The sequence below is a fragment of the Plectropomus leopardus genome, chromosome 9 (assembly GCF_026936395.1).
Source record: "Plectropomus leopardus strain MGB_pleo_1.0 chromosome 9, ASM2693639v1, whole genome shotgun sequence".
NCBI classification, from domain to species: Eukaryota; Metazoa; Chordata; class Actinopteri; order Perciformes; family Serranidae; genus Plectropomus; species Plectropomus leopardus.
The window spans coordinates 30634366-30655838 of NC_142184.1; the positions used below are offsets into that span (position 1 = coordinate 30634366).

Below are 21473 nucleotides of genomic sequence, written 5' to 3' on the forward strand. Positions count from 1 at the left end.
TGTAGCAAAAAAGCCTCCAACTGTGATAGTTTAAGCCAGCTAGACAACAAGGCATGCATTAGAGATCAATGAGAAGACTAGCTAATTAATATACACATGCCACCAACTGGACAGGGGTGTGAACTACTTGATTTTGTGGTAGATCCCAAAATCTTTTCTGTCAAAATGACAGATACACTACATATTTTACTACAAATATGATTTTAAAAAATTCAGTCAATGACAACTGCTGTACAATACATAGTTACTGCTGTAACTCTGCATGCAATCATGCAGGGGACTATAATTGTTCCTTTTTCCCTGGACTAAAATGTCATTAACTACACCACATCACGTAAAAATTAAAAGGTAAGTAAGTACTGTGCTCTTTCAATCTCATCCAATTTATTCGGATCACATGTGAGTCATTAAAACCTTGCGTGTAATGAAAGCACTTCCTGTCTGTGCCTCTGATTCTCGGTGAGAGATAAAATCTACATGAGTGACAGAATCAACGGCACAGCCGTCAGCGTCATTACAACTCTTTCTGCCTGCCTGTGTTCCCCCTCTTTAAATCTGAGCTCCAGCATAGACTGATGTCTCCTTAATTATTTGGCAAACAAACAAGTTGCTTGTCATCCCGTCTTAGTCTATCTCTTCATCTCCCTCCTCCACATTCCCTGCTCTGTTGGCAGATTGCTGAATAATGGAGCAGCTCAGTCTAGTAGCCTGTGTGCAGCGGAGTGTGTGGTTTTTGTGATCATGCTAACATTTATATTATGTGTGTATATGTGTGGTGGATGGCGGTGTGCGTGGAGTTGATGCCTGAGGGTTGTCCTGGAGCTAATCTCTGGCGACCTGCTCACATGCCCCCAATAACGCGCACGCGCGCACACACACACACACACATACACGCTCTCCTGCCATAGACAGGAGAGGGCATAGAGACAGGTGAGGAAAATAATAGATGGAGAAGAGGTAAAGAGAAAGTCAATGAGACCAATCCCCAAAAGATCCCCCAATACATTATTTAGCTACAATGTCAAAAATCCACCAATGCACACATCAGCAACAACATCAGTTACCATGCCATTATATGCTGATGATATGCAATTTTCAGACATACTTATAGGTCATGTGTGGGTCATTTAAATCAAATTAAGCCCCCTCGATTTGTGGCTCTGAAGCCCACTATCTCTCTCACTGAAGGAGTGCTACCTTACATCACCCCCTTGTCTTGCAGCACCCCATATCAGGTCACACTGAATTCTGTATCACTGTGACTTTGATAGCCTCCAGTATGTCCAATTTTTCTCATCAGTTCTGTCCATTGCTTTGTGGTGGGACAGACTTAGCTGAAAAAGCTCATCTGGAAAAGCTTTACTACAGCTGTACTGCATGCAGTTTATATTTAGATAACATTAAATATGTTGCATTTATTTTCTATTTGCCCAATAGGATGACTGCACAAGGCATTCCAATTGCCTGAGCGCAGAGTTTTTTTTGCCTAGAGCAATTGTTAATATTGAGCCGTGACTATTTACAAAAAGGAGAGATAGTGGAATGCTGTTTTACTTGCGAAAAAAACTCTAATATTATTACAGATTTTGTCACAGTCCGACCAAGGTATTGGATTTCTTTTATGATGGAACTGTAAAATTTCATATATTATTATAAAAATGAAGACTATAGTTTTAAAAGTGCATTTGTGTTCATTGATGGCCATAAATACAATGCCAATTAAAAGCTAATGTTCCTCCTTTTCTGCTGGATGCATAAATAGGTAACAGTTTGTTAACTAGTTCTTCATAACTCTTTTCTATTGTCTATTCAACTCAAGTCACCTCAATACAATTTCAATAAGTAAGTAGCAATTTAAAACAAACAGACAACATATGTGTACAGACATATTTCCAAGCAAAGGAGCTTTTTAAAGATATGTTTGGCTGATCATTGACTTTTTAAAGAAAAGTCATATTACGTAAGTAAATATAGCCAACGTGTTTACAACTTATTTCACCGCCTCCAGGAGGGAAAAAAAAAAAAAAATGAATGCACCTTTAACAAAATATACTTAAGAGAGCCAATGTTTCTCAATCTAATTAAAATACAGTCTAAAGTATTAAAAGTATACAAGCCTAATAATCTGACCAAGCATTTCTAGGAGCAGTGTGTAGGATTTGTTAACATCTAAAAATAATAACCAACTGAATACATGCGTCACGTGTATGAGCATAGAACTACAACAGATAGAATGTGCACTGTAGCACGATACAAAGATCTCTCCATGATGGCAGATCGTGGACACATTCTAATTCTTCATGATCAGCTCTGAATGTATCGACAGATCAAACACCCACCTCGCAACTCACAAACCGCTGTGGGGGGAAGAAAGAAGAGGTCAGTCGGCGCTGCGTTCACAGAGTCGTGAAAACGTGAGAGGAGAGAGGAGACACAAAATAATACAAAGGGACACACAAGAATGTTTCATTGTCACCTACAACCACAGATGGACTCGTTTTCTGTAGGGAACACTTTAAAAAAGTATGAACATTATATTCCATCTCTGCCAATAGATCCCCCTAAACTGCACTGCTTCTTCAATGCTAACTTGATCCATGAAACGTTTCAATACTCACTGCAATACAAAACAATACATATCAGCCTGAGCCACGTGATTTGTAATGTCTTTAGGTCATTGCACTTTTTGTTTCCCTCTTGGTTTCATTTGTGCATAATAAAACCACCCCTCCTTTCCTTGTAACTAGACTATGGGATTTTGTGTGTGATCAGAAGCCTTCCACTGTACATCACTTGCTCCACACAAGTTTCCTACATTCTGTGGGCAGAAAAAAAGATTATTTCTCACCACATTTTGATTTTGTAAAGCAAAAATCCAGTGCCTTTTGTGGATTTTTTTGCATCATGATTGTGAATAAATAGTTGCTTAATGTTGCGTGGCCTCTTCAAGGTTTGCATGGAGCATTACTGAATGATTGGACAGCGTTAGCCTATGATGCATCCCATCACCGTGGCAGATCTTTTGTTTTGGCCCTCTCAGTACTGCGTGTGGGTTATGCAAATTTTTCTGCACCAAGCCTTGTTTTAATGACCAGGAGCCACCAAACACGCATAATTTTGTTGGTGTTATATGTAAATGATCGGTTGACTCATGCACTTCTCCTTTCCACAGCTGCCTCCGATTCATCAGTCAGCTGCCAGAGATTCGTCATCGTGTTTCATCATAGAAGTGAAATTTCACTTCGGTGGTGGGAGAAAGTGAATCAGAGATGTTAAGTGTCTGAGCATCATTTCCACAGTAGATTATGGGCTCTTTTGCACAATAGCTTAACGAGGGCTACGGATGTGATGCTATTGAAGTGAAAAGTGATAGCTGTGAAGGGCAAATGAGGGAGAGCGCAGGCGCAAACTTCACACATTTACCACATAAAAGGAAAGAGGGATGTATGGCCGATTGTTACCCTTTATTATGTGATTATGTGAGTCATGTGGTGGCTGTGAAATAACTTATTTTTCTCTTTCTTAACCACCCACAATGCAGCCTTGAAAAAGTTGAAGTATGTCAGGTGCTTCATCACCCACAACCCACATATAAAAGCTCTTTCAATGGAAGCTTCAATCATTCACACTGAATTAAAAAATTCAGCAGACTGATTGAAAAAGTTCAAAAATGCCAATGTCATTAAAAGAAGCATTTGACTTTGTACAGAAAAGGGGCTTTTTTCCCTTTTTTTTAGCCTTTACGTCATTTTTTTTCCTGCTTTGGATTTCCAAAGAGCTGCCCTCAAGACATCAGACATCATTTTACTGTTTACTACTTCAGAGGCAAAGCAGCGTTTCAGCCGCTCCTCGCACGCTGTTGATTATTCATATCAACTGTGTGGAACGGAGACAGAAAAAGTCAAGTGAGATGGCGTGGTGATGAAAGAGGACGAAATAGCAAGATTAGAGTAGGGAAATATTGGTGGAGAGAGAAAATAAAGTTCAGAGAAAAGAGAAATATGAAGGGAATATAAGGAGAAAGAAAAACAGAAAAGGAAGAAGAAAAGAGATAAAATGTGCAAAAAGGAAAAAAAGTAGAAGAGGAGTGTACCTGTCAGCCTTGTGCCGCTCATCCTCAGGCCATCTGCTCCACTACATCAAGGGCTTTGCATTGATTAGCATGCCATTACACCCTTCACATAGTGTGTGTTTGTGTGTTCACCCATACAAACTATAGTGTTTGTGTGTGTGCCTTCATATGCTTGAGTAAGTGTGATGTATTAATGTGTTTGCATCTGTGAGCTCATTCACAGATACGTTCTCCTGTGTGTGTGTGTGTGTGCGTGTGTGTGTGTGTGTGTGTGTGTGTGTGTGTGCTCATTTGTGTCCGACTGTGTTGGTCCTGCGTGTACATATGGGACTTGTTTGGCCATAATTACACCGGTGCATTGAGGTTTCCAGTTGAATGCTAGTGGGAGGTGGGTGACGGCCTGAGTGGAATAACCAGGGTTACAGATCAACAGGGTTTCCTCCGGGGCCTTCACCCTGATTATGGCGAGACGTGTGAAAGAATGGCAAGCTGAGGCTGCCTGGGACTGTTCTCACCGTGGCTTAAAAAAATATTCCTGCCAATTGAAACACTTGCAGATTCTCAGCACCTTCCTAAAACCATACGCAGCCAAGGCTTGCTATTGAACCTCAATAATTTTTTATGTTTTTTTTTGTGTGTGTGTGTGTGTGTGTGTGTGTGTGTGTGTGTGTCGGGGTGGGGGGGTATCCAAAATTATCCAAGTATCCAAAACTCAAATGTCTGGTCAGATTTATAGCCTTGTTTACTTAATGTTTAATGTGATATACACTTAGTTGTGATATCTGACTTTTTTAAAGTTTTTTTTTGGCTTTTTTGCCTTTATTAAAAATAGGACAGCAAAGAGCCGAGGCCTGATTTGAACCCGCGGCTGCCGCAGCAAGGACGCATCCTTTGCACATGGGGCGTCAGCTCCACCAATGGAGCCACTGGGCGACATACAAATTTGAGACTTTGTTCACATTACAGAACTGGATGCTCAATTTCGATTCTCTCTTAACCATTGATTACCGAATTCTAATTGGTTGACGTCTTAATTCAAGTAGGTTTTTGTGCCAAAACGAAAGAAATCCCCTTTAGATATTCTTTAAATTATTGCGTTCACAAGAATGCGGCAGATAGTGACCTTGACCTTCGACCACAAAATAGTCAGTCAGTGTCTCAAAGTGGATTTTTCTGCCAAATTTTAAGAAGTTCCCTCAAGGTTTTCCTGAGATAACATGTTAATGAGAGTAAGATGGATGAAAGGTGAAGGTGAACTCAATCTTTGACCAATAAAAATACAGTCAGTTCGTTGTTGAGTTCAAGTGAATTTTTTTGCCAAATTTAAAGATATTCCCTCAAGCTATAAGGTCCCTTGGCCTTTGATCAGGAAATCTGAATCAGTTCATCTGGTACTCAACGTGGACGCTGTGCCAAAGAAATCCTTGAGATAACACGTTAACCACAACAAGATGAATGCAAGGTCACAGTATCCTTGACGCTTGACCAACAAAAATCTTATTAGTCCAGGGCGCTTAGTAGCTCACCTGATAGAGCGGGCGCACCTTTTACAGAGGTAATATCCTCGCCGCAGCTGCCGTGGCAGCAACACCTTTACAATTCCAGTACCCTTAAAGTGATACTGATAGCAACAGAGTACTTCATTTGGTACCTTTTTTCTATTTAATTTGATAGCCAATACTTCAACTGAGGCATTAAGGTGCGAAAAAGGCCACCAATGTTTTAATGGCATCTCAGCACACTGAACTGCCAACTTCGTCAAATACACCGTGCGCAACTTCACCACACTCGATATAGTCCAGAAAACTAACTAATGAAACTAACAATAACAACAAAATGAAAAAAAAAAACAACAAAAAGTTATTTTTTTGCTAAAAAAAATCAAAACAGGTATCGTTTGACTGGAGAAGTTACATATGGAAGTGGGTTATTTTGGTTGATAGCTTTAAAGTATCAGGTACCCATACCCAGCTCTATAACAACACATCTTCCAAGGTCACATGTGAAGCTGCAGTGAAACATACTGTAGCACATACTCCGGTGTGTTTTATGGCTGAAATAAAAACTGTCCAGTGTTCAACTATCCTGTCCCAAAAAAAAGATCAAGCTGAGGAAGAGCACTGAGTATTTTATTACATAATTAATAAGTATAATTTGGTCACAGCTCATAGTACAGACGCTTCACAGAGTCCCTGCTAACTAATCTTTATATCACAGTAAAAGTTCCCATCACAGCTGTGATTGAAGAGCAGCTCCTACCTCCAAATTATACCCACTCAATAAATTTGAATTATGCATAATCTAAGCACATTATATAATAGTCTCTCTGTCCTTGTTAAGTCATCACAACACCTAATATGTATCTTGGAAATGCATATTTATAGCTTTTATTACAAGCAATCAAACAGGAGGAATTATTGTTAAAGGATTATATTTTTATAGAAGTAGAACATTAGATCCAAGCTTTTATAGACAGTACTTATTACACCATTGTGCTTCAATTATATTAGAAATGACTGTGTGTGATGATCAGACATTTTGATTCAGAAGTGAGAGAAAATAACAGCCTGGCAGCAGGTTTATATACTTTTTTTGCACCGCTGCACTGTGGAGTTACTTTCACATGGCAGACCTCAAATGTTTGATGCTCTGAATATTTGATAGTGAAATAAATCCCTCGGTGCTGCTGGTGGTGGTGTCTTTTGAGCGAGCATGTGTGTGTGTGTGTGTGTGTGTGTGTGTGTGTGTGTGTGTGTGTGTAGAGAAAACACACACTGGTACAGCAGTAGGTGTTTTTCTTTTTTGTCTGGATGTGAAGCCGCACCGATCACACGCAGACACACACAGACACACAAAGACACACACGCGGTTGGCAGTAGACAGCTTGCCAGCACGCCAGCTGTAGCATGAGGCTCCAGATCCATCTCAAGCCAACAGGATCAGAGCAGCAGGCTTCTCTCTCATGACAACACACACATACACACACGAAGCAGCAGCTCAGAGGGGCTGTGAGCGATACCTTTAGCTGCTGCGCTGTTCGGTCACTGCAAGGTTCATGCATGAGATATCGACAGAGGCCACAGGGGGAAGAGGAGAGACACAGAATCAAGCAGGCGTGGGGTCGAGAGCACGGTCTGTGATTGCAATATGGTGCTCAGTTTCTAAGCTCCCACTTGCTGCCGTCTCTGTTTGGGTCAAAGGTGGTGATAGATCCATGTTCCCACAGCTGGAGAGAGGCCCAAAAAAGTTCAAGTGGGATGTAGGAATTAATAAGGAAGTCTGAGTATAATATTGTTCAGTTAGGAACAGACTTTTAGATTACTGAAAACTACAACACATCTGAAACATAATGACTATTTTTTTTCTAGACAGAAAGAAGCACATATTAAACTAGATAATGCATGTCCTGCGGAACTTGCATGTGGATGCTTAAAGCTGAAATATCTGATTTATATCTGAAAAACTGGCAGAATTGAAAGCTGAACTGCTCTAAACTGAAGAAGCTACGAGTTGAACTGGAAGAGTGTCAAAGGAAGAAGTTGATATTAACTGAAAAGGTTAAAATAATACATTTTTTATATTTTGAGGCATGAAATGTAGAAAAAAAAAAATGAGAGGCATGCATGCCCTTCAAGAGCATAACATTTTTCCATTTTAATTTCTGCAGCTTAAAGTATGCAGAAGTAGCAGTTGAGCAAAAAAGTACAGAAGAATTACTACTAGTAGTATTAATAGCATTAGTGGGAGTTGTATTCATGGAAGTATAAGAAACAGCAGTACATATATTACTACTAGGAGTAGTAATATTATAAGAAGCAGTAGTAGCAGTAGTAGTAGCAATTGCAGTAGTAGTAGTAGTAGTTGTAATAGTAGTAGAGGTAGGTGTATTAACAGTAGCAATAGTTCCAGAACACAACTACCAGTATAAGCAGTAATGGTAGTAGTAAAAGTAGTAGTAGTAATAGCAGTAGCAGAATTTAAGTAGTTGTTGTATAACTACTTCTAGTAGTAATAGTAGTAGCAGTAGTTGTAGTAGAAATAGAAGTTGTATAAGTAGCAGTAGTAGTATTTTTGTTGCTAGGAGTAGTGATAATAGCAGTGACAGCAGTGGTAGTAGTGGTAGAAGTAGTTGTATTAGTAGTAGACGTAGTTCTAGTGCTACTAGTAGAAGCAGAAACGGTAGTAGTAAAAGAAGAAGTAGTAAAAGTAGTAGCAGTAGTGGTAGTAGAAAAAGTAGCAGAAGTTTTTGTAATAGTACTACTGTAGTAGTAGCAGCAGAACTAGTATAAGTACAGTAGTTACTATTAGTTATAGCAGTGGTTAGTTATAGCTATTAGTTATAGCAGCGGTTGTCGAAGTCATGGTAGCAGAACTACGACTACTACTACCAGTTTGCTAGTACAGCATTTTGAAGAAGTTTTTCGTATAGAATTTCAAAAGAGCAGTCCAAAAAGTCAACATTTAAAATGTTGATCAAGTCATACTATAGTATGTCACAAATGCCATACTAACGCTGTGGAAAAAATGGTTGAAAAATTAATTGTTCCAATTGTCAAAAAAATTTTTGACATTTTGAAGAACATTATAGTATAGAATGTGGAAGAAACGGTTAAAAAAGTCAACAATAAAATGTTGAAAAAAGTCATACTATTGCAGGTGGTAAAAACGATCAAAAAAGTAATCATTCCAGATGTTGATAAAAACTTATGGTACAGCATTTTGAAGAAGTTTATAGCGTAGAATTTCAAAAGAACGGTCCAAAAAGTCAACATTTTATCTAATAAAGAAACTTGGAGGATAACAATAGCGTGAATGATAAGAGTGAATAAATACAAACACAACCAAGGGAATGACAGGTAGACTATGATTAAAGTTGCGTCACTAGATAACCAAAAAATTGTTTTTTTCTTTCCAATTTATGCGCCAACGTGCAGGAAAAAGCCAATGAAACTGAGGAAAATTGCACATTTTGGTGAGATGCTGGATAGAGAAAGAAATAGCTGTCGCTCTGCACTTAGACCTAAATGAAATGGATCATAAAATGAATCTCTTTTCTGGCTCACACTTATGATCACAGTTTCTTCCCCAAGTTTGATTCCGATACCCTGAGGTGAGTACCGATCCATTAACATGCCTCCCTGTGCCAAACTGATTATGACTTTTAAGAAGTGGATACAAACATGCTTGTGAAAATGTTGTCTATATTGTTTGTAGGCTTATAAAACTGTATCTTTTAAAGCATCAACCTTATAATGACACATCATCAGGTCTTTGTCTTAGGCATGTAACACATCACAGCTGCTGTAGGATTACTGGAGCTGTGAACAGATATGGACCTTACAGACAGCAACGAGCTGCTTTGAACAGCAGGGATCAGAGTCGATGCTGCACTCCGTGCCCTCTGTGTGTCCACATGAAGCCGGTTCAGCTGTTATCAGGCCATTAAATGCTTGTTATCAGTGGAGCTGGGCAAGATATCGATATTATGTCAATATTGTGATATGAGACCAATTATTGTCTTAGACTGTTGTCTTTTCCTGGTTTTAAAGGCTGCATTACAAGGAGAAGTCATTTTCTTAACTACCTGACTGTTCTAGCTTGTTCATTAATTGCCTTTACCCATTTAGTCATTGTATTGACATTGCTGATGATCATTTAACAGAAATCTCTTTGCGTAAATATTTTGTGAAAGCACCAATAGTCAAACTAAAGATATCATCCCAATATCGATATGGTGGTATTTTGTCAAAAATATTGTGATATTTGATTTTCTCCATCAGCCTCATAAATATGGGTTAGAAGGGGCCTGCCACACACACACACACACACACACACACACACACACACACACACACACACACACACACACATTAGTTACAGAAGACCATTGTCAGACCATTAAAGGGCTGCTTACGTTTGTTGCTAGATGGTGACGTCTCGTGGCTGTAATAATTATGACAGGAGACAAGGTGGAAGCCAGGGGTCATAGCATAAAGAGCGAGAAAGTCTGCCTGGCTTAAAAATACGCAAAGGACTTCCATCCAGAAAAGTGCGGTTTGTGTGCCATGTGAAGGTAAGTTTATGCAACTAAACCTCACTGAAATGGAAACAAAACTGCAAAACTTTTCTCAATGTATGTCATTAAATTTGTTTTTAAAAAATTACACACGCAACCTTTAAAGAGTAAGTGCATACACACACAGCCATACCAAGATTCATGCACTGTGTTTGGTACCCAATGAGTAACCCACAAAAAAGATATGTATTGGTAAAAAATACAATTATATAAATTCAATTACTTATAATTATTCACCTGTAATGGGCACAGCTAAAAGTGAACTAAATTTTGGCAGGCTGTGGGTAAGAGTAAAAATAATCATATTTTATCTGGTCCGGCTGTGTGGATGCTCAGCAGCTTCTGCCAGATCTGAAATCTGATCTGATCTCCTGGCTTACCACACTCCTGGCTACAATCAGTTCATCAACCCACAATACTCTGGCCTTCCACTCATTGCCAGATTGTTGTTCCAGTCTGAGTAGCAACCACGTTCAGACAAAAGCTCTTCTGTTATTGAGAATAGTTTTCCTCGTGTTGTATTTTTATTGCTTGTTTGTTCTCTGTGCTCCAGGATTCATGTTTGTCCGTCTACCTGCTTGCCCACCTGCCACGTTGCTCTGCTGCTCGCCATACCACCTGTTCACTCTTCTGTTCCCAGTCATTCCCTCTCATCAACGCATCTCCATCTACAGTAGAATTACAATAAACCTGTTAAACTTCACCTGCATTGTTGTCGATGTTTTGACCCTGGGTCCACTCAGAAAATCAACCTGACATAACCAGCCTCAATCAACATCCAAATCATAGCTATAATGAACTCTTCAGTTATGATTAGGGATGTAACAGTTACTGATTATCATGATAATCACAGTTAAATTCCCTGATGGTTAGTAATACCGTTCAAATTTTAGTTTTATAATAACTGTGTGTGATTACCGTGCTTTGAAAACGTAATAAATATTGTCAGACTGTAATGCATTGAAGTTAGCAGTAATAATCTCCTACAGACACAGTGATGTTAAACATGCAGCCTGTCCCTCCCCCTTCTGAAAACTTCTTCGCATGAACCCAAAAGCACGGCGTAAGGCAGTACTAGTGAGAGTAATGTTCTAAACATTGCTTTGTTTATTAGAGTTCCGTGTTGCTTTTATATTTGCACATTTGCCTAGTTAAGGTTGTGTCCATTAAGACCTGCCACATGGTGCCAACGTTGCACATTTAACATGATTTTCATGTTGTTTGTTATTACGTAACTGTTTTTATTTTAATGTTAATGCAAAAAGTGTGCAGTGCTGCTGCTGATAATGTTTGTGTTTAAAACAAAATTTGGTGAAATGATTTCAGTGTGAGTAGCAGCACATTTCAACAATATCACAATAATACTGATAACAGTGATAATTTATCACGATTGTGATATGGAAAATTCATATTACATCTGTAATTGTGATAAGTATGACTTTTTACCTTACACCTGGAATTCCTGAATGCACCAAGTTAGCAAAAATTTCAACATAACTAAAACTTAAAGCATTTAATAAAAAGGCCTGGATTGTATGTTACATCTTAAATCAGACATTGATATTATTTAATCTTTTGGCATGAGTAGACCATTTAATTCTATTTTTTTTCATAGTCAGATCCCATGCTTCGCATTTCATGATCGCACATGTGACCTAACTGTTAGGTATTATCGCACAAGAGGGCTGGCAAACATAATGATGTGCAGGACAAGGCACTGGATTGCCTGTAGGCTAATAGAGCCTTGTACTAAACAGTTACTATTGATTAAGTCTTAGCCTCTAAATGAGTTGTTGTAATAAGATCAATCTTAATTTTATCTGGAGACACCGACCCTCTTCATCAGCGTGAGCTCAGTATGGTAATTTTCTTTGTTCAGAACAAATTTGACACATAGGCCACAGAAGGTTTCACATCTAATAGCACATAAACAAAATGCTTACATTAGCATAATCCAACCCCTGTTTTGACCCCTTTTCTTAAGTGGGTAAGCCATATTTAAACTGATGTAATTCAGATGGAGGAGAAATTAACTGAAATAAATTCAGCAATCAGTCTGTAACAGGAAAAAAATTGATTAAATAATTTGTTTTTTGTCCTTGATGATTTGTCTTATGATCATCAACTGGACTTGTGTATAAATAACCAATTATCTAATTTCATTGAGAGCACCATAGTGGTTAAAGTCTACGACAATTACACATCAAACTTTGGGAGATGTATGGAAAAACTTAAAAACTACCAGAGACAAACACACACATACACACTGTAAAGTGCTTTCTTTAAAAAAGTTCAGGTTGGACCTGCCGCTGACTGTGGAATGAACACCCTGGTCCTTAGAGGCTGAGATGTTTCGTGTTTTTTTTGTTTTTTTTTCTCTCAGTAAATACGGCATGTCACAGGGGTTAAATACCACCTTAAGGAACAATGGAATTGAAAGTGAAGGCAATTAGCAAATCAATAGCTGTTTAGAGCTGGCGGTTTCTAGGGAGGTTAAACATCATCATTCTAGAAGTGGGGTTGGCAGCGCTGTTTTTTTTTTTTCACCCCGTCTTTTCATTCTGAAACTTTTTTTTCTCTTTCTTTGTTACCGCTAATTAGCAATAAAATGCAACTCTCCAAAAGCACTTCAGTGGAAAATGGAACATTGATTTTATTTATGTTTGTATCAAGGCGCTTTATAAAATATTGAGGTGGGTAAAAAATGCCGCAAATTGATTTAGGCAAACAGGGAGGAAGAGGTTGGACAATCTAAATTATAAAGTAGAGGTTGCTCTGACTAAAACTTCTACATAAAGGCTTTTAATCTATCACTCTGAACGCATCTAAGATGAGAATTCTCAAGGAGAGCATTGATTTCTCAAAGTAATTGCTCACCTTCCAATTCATGTTAAAGTAAGCTGGTGCAGAGAACACTCAAAACAGTGTGGCCGCGATAAATGTTGACAATGAAATGTGTGCAACATAGTGTTGCGTTTTAAAAATACTAATAATAGAAGAGTAAGACACACTTGCAGTGTTAACACTAGAACTACCAAGGCAGTCATTTTGACTGCTTTCAAAATTTGCGACGTCATAACTTGGTTATGTACCAAAGTTAAACCTATGTACCAATAGGACCCTGACTTTTCCTAAATGTGTGTATATTTTATTCTAACATTGTTTTATCATTAAAATTTCAAAACACAAAAGAGATCTGAGTATTACTACCTCGAATGACCATAGCAGTCAAATTGACTGCTATGGTCAGGGGGTGTCATATTTCACTATTTGCTACATTTTCCCGCTCTTTCTCCTGCTCTATTGTCTGTTTGTTTTTTATGCTCTGTGAAGCTAAAACCTAGTTATAGCTTCACTCTAAACCCAAGAGAGACAAAAATGACAAGTAGAAAGAAAATGTCTGTTATGGAGGCTTTAGCCTTGCTTCAGAGTCTTGATGAGGAAGAATCCGACGGAGGAGCAGGTTCAGAGAGTGATGTCTCTTGGTGTTTGGAAGAAGCTTCATCTAGCTCTGAGAGTGATTCAGAAATCATTTCAGAGATGCCCACTAGCAAAAAAAGACGACTGGAAACATCGAATTCCACACTTGCTGACATCCCATCTGCTAATTTTCAAGGTATGAGGCCTACAGGAGGACTCCTTATTATCATCATTATTATTAGGCTATTGTTTGCTATAATGCATATTTCTGTAATGTAAGCCTGTGCTAGTTTTATGTGATCTTGTGAGCCTTTAGCCTGAGCCTTAGCCTTTATTTAGGTATTGCAGGGGGCCTCCAAATAATTTACAAAACAGCATGATTTTCTGATAGACAGCTTTTTGGTCTATCAAGTGTGCCATAAATTGGAAAAGGTCAATTAAATAAATAAAACACTGATTCATTATAGTTTTCATTTAGTGTCTTGATGTGTTTTTTACCTATTCCACCAATTTATTCTTAGATGTTTTTAATGATAATCCAAATTATAATCAAATAATGTCCGAGCAGTCAAAATGACTGCTATGGTCATTCTAGTAGTTGCAGATTTCTGGTAGACCGAGTGTTAAAGGAAACACTCGCCACGTTTTAAGTGGATATTCAACCGATATTCAACGTTTATGGTAAATGCATTCAACTGAAGCGATGACAGAGAGGCTGAGTTTTTCTGAATTTTTCTTCTTTTTTTTGCAGTGCCTACATTTCCCAATGCTCAAACCTGAAATATTGCCCAAACCTGCAGGGCTTTCATTACAAAAAGTAAAGGCGCCTGAAATCATTTACTTCATTTTTTGAATAGAGCACAGTAAAAATTGACAAATTTAGTTACACTGTCTCATTGTGCCTAGAAGCTGTGTATGACCACCACAGCCAAAAGCTGTTACTTTGTTGGCCAAAACACAAGGTTAGGTGACAAAAATGCTCAGTGTTCATCTGCCCTCTCAGCCCCGATAGCCTTGGTTGTTTTTTCCAGTTTATCTTTGTGAATCTGAAGAAGCTCTCCAGTGAGTCATCAAAAAGGCCACAGTTAGCCCGACAACTGGCGATTGACGATATTCAAACACATTATTCAGACTTAACAGGAACAAAATGAAACTCACTAAAACTGCCATGGCAGGTTAGTTTGATGTTCCTACAATGATCAACTCTGGTTTGGTCAAAATAAACTGTTAATTGACACAGTAAGATGTGAAGTGGTCTACACGCTGTTTTTCTGCACTGTCTCACAGCCAACAGCAAGCAGCGGCTCTCAGTCATTCTTCAGAGGCAGAGGCAAAATAAAATGACAACAACATGGCCATGTACTCAACCAATACAATATTGTCCAGTAGTCCAAATGTAGTCTCCAGCATACCTCTGGCCAAGTGAGGAGCAAAAGCTTCATGTATAGTAAGGCACACACAGGCTCTCTGGTTTGTAGTTAGCATCAGATTCCAGCAAAAACTGCCTACACTGAAATTCAGTCCAGCAGAATAATTATGTTTCTGTGGGAATCAGAGGGAATTATCAGTCACTGTTTGTTCTCTGCAGCTCAGGTTCAGGTGGGCCCAGAATGTTGTAGTGTTTGAGGAAATGTGATGTTGTTATCTGTAAGGTTTTGTTTTGGGAAATGTAGAGTTTTGTCAAACATAGTATTTTTGGAAATGTTATAGTGTTTTGGGAAATGTTTTTTTTGTTTTCTGAAATGTTATTTTGTTCTGATCAATGTTGTCATGTTTTGAGAAATGATGTTTTCTTGATATGCTGTTTGTTTTTGGAAATTTAGTGTTTTGGGAAATGGTTGAGTGTTTTCTGAAATATTGTAGTGTTTTGACCCTCAGGGCCACCAAATCTGCACTCATAACCTATAATGCCATTTTAACTGGTGGACATGCAGCTAGTTTGCAATGCAAGACCAGCAGGAAGAGTTGTTTTGGGGTGCATGTACAGTAGGCCTTAGTCTCCTTAATACCCACAGGCGGAGACTAGAAATACAAGCCAAATTAGCTTTTTGTTCTTCTGAGCACCAATAATGCCACCTGTTCACGGAAGAACGGCACATTTTAAACAGCCCCAAGAGACTACAATAAAAAAAAACACATGTTGTGTTATGTCCTGCTATACCCCAAATTTGGATAAATAAAAAAACTGCAGTTATGCTTTTAGTATCAGATTAGGGCAGCAACATCCCACCTTATAATTGTGCTGCAACCACTGAACTTTAATTCAATGTCAGAGCTCACGTGTCAGGTACAAAGCTGTTTCTTCAGAACATATAGCACGGTGGCTCCATTGTGATATCGCCTGTATGATCAGTGTTCTGTACTCTAAAGCAAAGGGAACTACAGTGTGTAGCTGTCACCAGACCTGGTCGGACCTGACAGGCCGGTGGGATGTTGCCCGTTGGTGCAGCTCTGCGAGGATGCCGCTGGGTCGACGTTGGGCCGACACCTCATCCATCTCAGCCTCCCTGAGCCACCTGAGTCTGCCCCTTAACAAGGAGCCGGGGGAATCGGGAGATGGGAGGGGGTGTGTGGGACATGGAGAGGGGAAAGGGGTGAAGGGGATGAAGGGCAAAGGAGGAAAGGATGAAGGAGAAGGGAGGAGGTCAAAAGAAAGTGAAAAGGGGCAAAGAGAAAAGGGGGAGCTGCCCCAGAGGAGATGTGTTCCTCGATATAAAAAATATAAAAATAGACAGGACTCATGGGTGGGTGTTGTTGAGTAGAAAAGCGTGAGGAAGGGTAGACCTAGTGGAAGGAAAAAGGGAGAAGGAGAACAAATCCCTGGTCAGCGTGCCTGCTTGAGGGGCTGTCATTATATTATAGCTCCCAAAGGCATTCTACCTTTAGAGCTGGCAAGGTGACTTTTTGTGCTCAAGCAATGGAACAAACCAACTGTCAATTAGTGTTATCGCCCACTGGTGGCCTTCGCAAGTTGAGTGTGTGATGGGTCCACCATGGATTCCTTTTTCTTTAACCTGATCTTTATCTGTTTTTTATGGCGTTTGGAGAAAAGCTTCAGGTTACCCTTAATCAGAAATCCAAAAGATTTCCTACTATATCTCTTATTATGGGAGGAGAGAAATTACATTTAAAAACAGTGCTGTTCCATGTTCATATGTATTGGTACACAGACAGTTTAACCAACTTTAATTAAGTGTGACGTACCTAATTAAACAGCACGATTGCACCGATTACAAATAGAGGTAAACCAACTATGGAGTTTTTTTTTTTTTATCTGTTTAGTTGTTGATTCAGTGTACCATGGCTGACAAAGGGAACTAAAACATTTAAGTGACTCACAAAATTCAGTATGAGAGAATGCAGGCTGTTCTCATGCACTGTTCATATGTATACCTACAAAAGGCAGTAGGATTTATATATAAAGGGTTCCTACACATTTTTATGGACAAAATTTCAAAACTCATCCATGACTTTTCATTGACCTATAATTTAGTTTTTTTTTTTCTTGCCCCACTTGCCTGGCATTCAGATTCAAACTCTGTTCAAACATAATTTCAGCCAGCAGGCATACAGCATACATTTTCCGTTATGCTACATTACATGGAAAGTTAGCCATGATAACTACAACAAATTCATTACACAAAACAAAATTTCATGACTTTTCCTAAAGCTTGAAATTATTTTTACTACTTTCAGGACTTTTCCAGTTTTTCTATGACCATGGGAACCCTATACATATCCCACTTAATCATTAGCCAGTAATTTTGTGGATTAATCAGAAAATGTAATCAGAAAGGCTGCAATCACATGATCAATGCACTGATAGGAGTGAGATGGAAGTAGTATAAAAACAGAAAGTCCCTATAAGGTGGTAGGTTTGGGTAGTGGATGGGTCACACAACACAGGACCCCCCCCATCCTGAAAACTGATGACTGGCAGAGAGTGAAACAAAGAGAAGCTCAAAATACTTTAAGGTACGACATAACCATGTTTCTTTTGCAGTTCAGTAGAAGTACAGGTGATGAAAAATGTGACAATATTGATTTTTCTTTCCTTTTATGTGTAACTGCTTTTAAATATCAGTATCAATGAATTAATGGAAGTTACCCACTTGCTGCTGGTCAACAGAAGTCTGCAAAGACTGCACAAGTGTGTCACCAGGCCAGCTCCCACTCCACTGACCAGCTCTCTCTTCTCTGGAACCTTAAAACTCTCCTCAAATTAGGCATGAGACAATAAAAAAATTGCTACCAAAATATGCTTAAAAGTCTTATAATGCAGCTAAAATATATCTGACTTGACAGTGCATTTTGTTAAGAAACACATAGTTTTATTGCATCACAGATAGGACACGTCTTTTTTTAAGTGTACGTTCTTTGTAGTGATAAATTCCTGAAGCTCTGCCCAAACACACGGACGCTTCAGGACAGACACTTAACAATCCAGCCCCACCAAATCATCTCAAAACAAAAAGAAAATGATAATAGATATTAGAACGAAATCTGGCTGGCTGGCAGAATACCTGACCACCATGACAGATATAAAACAGATGAAAAACATTGACAATGTACAGACTGAGTGTTCACTCTGTCATCACAGAGAAGTCGAGAAGTGAATCTCACTTCCTACTACACTGTGACAAATACAACGATTTAAGAAAACATTTCTTTGAAAAAAATGAACGACATATATCCTGGGTTTATCCATTTTCCAAATCTTCAGAAACTGTCATATATATGTGGAAAGAAAAGTCAGTGTGCAGTTTTAGCTGCAAAATATGTGGAATATTGTCATAAACGAAAAGAAAGAAGCTATTCACTAAATGTTTATATGTAACTAAAGTATGTACATAATATGTATATATTATGTATATATATCCGTAATGTATATATATATATATCCGTATGTATATATATCCGTAATGTATCTCATAATCTAATCATGTTATTTTCCTTTGGCAACAATGTGACAAACATTTGTGCCAATAAAGCTTATCTGAATTTGATAAATTACAAAAATGGGAAAAATGTTGCCAATGTTTGATTAATCTTTAAAAAAAAAGCTTTAAAAAAAAATTGGTGCATATGTAGCCTTTTTGACATCTCTTAAGGTGATGTTCATGATTATCCTATATTTACTTACTGTGGGTGGTTTTTTTTGTTTTTTTTATCATGATATATGAAAAAATCATATATCATCCCATCCCTACATCAAACATACAGTAAAGAATCCAGTGCAGACTGACTACAAGTTGGATTTCAATAGTTTCTGTTTTGTTTCTGCTTTTTTAGTGATGTAGCATTATTACTTGAAAAAAATTGCTCACTTATGGGAACATTACAAAATTTTGAAAATGTCAGCACAACCTGAACATGACATTACTGAGGAATGTAGTCAGACTGAAACATTCTTTTTAAATCTGTGCAAATACTCTGGACACACACACACGCGCACACACACACACACGCACACACACACACACACACACACGCACACACAAAAAGCATAACAAGACAGCAAAACACACATGAGATTATCTAAATCAGAATATATTTTGTTTATTGAAATAATGCTTGCAAGGCTTCGTTGGACACTAGTCGTGCTTCAGAATAGTACTGGGAACTTTGCTATAGTATCACCACCTGAGCAGTGCCAAAATTCAGTTCCAGGAATGCATCCAAGAAGCAAAGGAAACAGTGGAAATGAGACCAGAACACATAACAATGGTGACGCGTCAAGCTGTGGAAAAGGCCTATGACTGAATCCAATACAGGTGATCTTGTCTCAGTGCTATGCTATTTAAAAACCATTGCAATCTTGGGGTCTTAGTTTTTATCTCATCCTCTTACCTGTACATGTATCAACACCCCCCACACCTCCACGGACACTTTCAAAGTCATCCCTTAGACACTGTTGTGTTCCACATTTTGACCTCTACAACATCAACATATCCATAAAAGTGAATCTATGAAAGTAAACCAAAGTATAAATCATTAAGCATCCTCTCCAACTCCAGGGCCAAACTGACTCCACTTCAGCACTCCCTCTCTGTGATTTGACTCCGAAGAGAGTCCACTATTCTCGAGAATGTTCTCTCCGCTCTCCTTTAAAACACTCTCCCCCAAAACCCAGAGTCACTAAAAAGCCCTTCCACTATCATTAATTAATGCAGAGTTGATTAGTTTTCCCCACTTGCCGCTTCACAGCCCGGTTGACTTTTTTCCACACTTATAAAATAGAGAGAAGCAGTGTTGCGGTGTTGAAATGTGGTCGATCACTGCTGGAAATTAAACCCCATTGAAAAGTGGACTGAGTGGGTTCAGTGGTGCGTGTGGAAGGCGAGCCTGAAGGGTGTGCATGAAGTGTGCATCTGTTAGTGTGTTGCAGGAAAAGAAAATAAGCAGAGTGGTGTGATGATGCATCTACATAGATAGAGAGAAGAGCATGATCTGTGCGATGTATTGCTATTAAATAACTGTCATGCAAGCTTATAATGTTCATTTTTTATTGTGACTTTCAGAGAATTTGTGGGGTTTTTTTCAAACCACAGTTTTTGTTGTTGGTCTCAGTAGAAACTGATTATGTGGCCTCAAAGGTTTGGATTGCAATATTTTGTAAAGGTGTTGCTTTTATTGTGTTCAAAGCTTGCAGATATCCTTCCTATCTGTGAATTGCACTTTTGCATATGTGTGTGTTTCTGAATACGGTGCAGCAGAATATGAGCACACATGCATGTGCAAGAGCTCGGAGGAAAGCCGGAGCAGGTGAGAGAAATGAGCGAGCGAGACGGAGGATGGAGGCAGAGGGATCTCATAGTAAACACACAGCCTGGAGCTCATTAAAAGTGTCTCTCAGAGGGCTTCAGAGGCAGCAGCAGAGTTGGACTCAGTCTAGCCCTTGTCCTCCCGGCTCAATACTAAACAGCCTAATTAGACTTAGATTCTCCTGAGCTCCCTAATGATAGCGCTTCACAAAGACAACATAAGGAAATACAGCACGTCGGGTGCCTTAATCTGATGCTCTCTGGTTATGCTCGCTCCCTCTCCCTCCCTTACATCAATAGTGTCACTTTATTCACTTGTTTCTTTTGCCGCAGTGGAATTGTGATGTGTTCAGGGAACGGAGCAGTTCAACTGTTAACGCCAGTTGTTTTAATGCTCGGCAAATAGACTATACAGCTATCGAAAAATGCAGCATGATGGCATGAAAAACAACTCGAAGCTCAAGAATAATGCTGCGTTCACATTTAATCCAGCAGACTGTAGACAACAAACCGGATGTCATCTTAGAGAACGAGAGCAGGCTGGGAGAGAGAATGGGAAACAATAGATGGTATTGCTGTCCAAAGTAAAAAAAAAAAAAAAACAACAACTTTTCGCCGCCCTCCGCAACAGAATTTTCAACCAGACATTGAGTTGATATGTTGATATTGAGTAGCTCCCACACAAGAAAGAAAAACACAGTCAATTTGGACAATAAAAAGCTAATAATTTTGGTGCAACAACACTCAGAATTGTATGATCAAAAATTGGAATACTACCAAGACGCTATAAGGAGAGTGGACATATGAGAGGCAATCAGTGCTGAGCTGGGTGGAATACCAGGTGGGTAATATGGAAAGGTTATTGTGTGCTATATTGGCTATCTAGTGTGCGTATTGTATTTTGCAGTCCTGCCATTCCGTCACATTGTTTTTTTCCTTTTTCCAAGTGCCATCTAGGAGGTGTCGTCAGCTTGCCGTCTAGCATGTGCCAGATTCCAAGTGAACGCAGCATAATTCAGAGTACAAACATTTTCACACTAAGGCCCTGTACCCTCAACCCGTATAGTCCTGAGCTGCTGTGATGTTTCTCCTCTTGATTTACAGTTAGGGCTGGGCAATATGGAAAAATGAATTCACTTTT

General features: G+C 38.9%; 1 long non-coding RNA gene across 4 annotated transcripts in view; it reads right to left on the reverse strand.

Annotated features, from left to right (window-relative positions):
* Nucleotides 1-21473, reverse strand: part of LOC148188771 (uncharacterized) — a 175129-nt gene that overhangs the window by 41328 nt on the left and 112328 nt on the right. The window contains exon 3 of one of the 4 annotated variants that reach the window (XR_015777346.1): nt 10659-10816. The exons of 2 other annotated variants lie outside the window; for them this stretch is intronic. This is a non-coding gene — a long non-coding RNA (uncharacterized LOC148188771). Of the gene's footprint in view, nt 1-10658; nt 10817-15902; nt 16353-21473 lie in introns of those variants that run through there. One more of the 4 variants, XR_015777345.1, reaches the window with a different exon arrangement.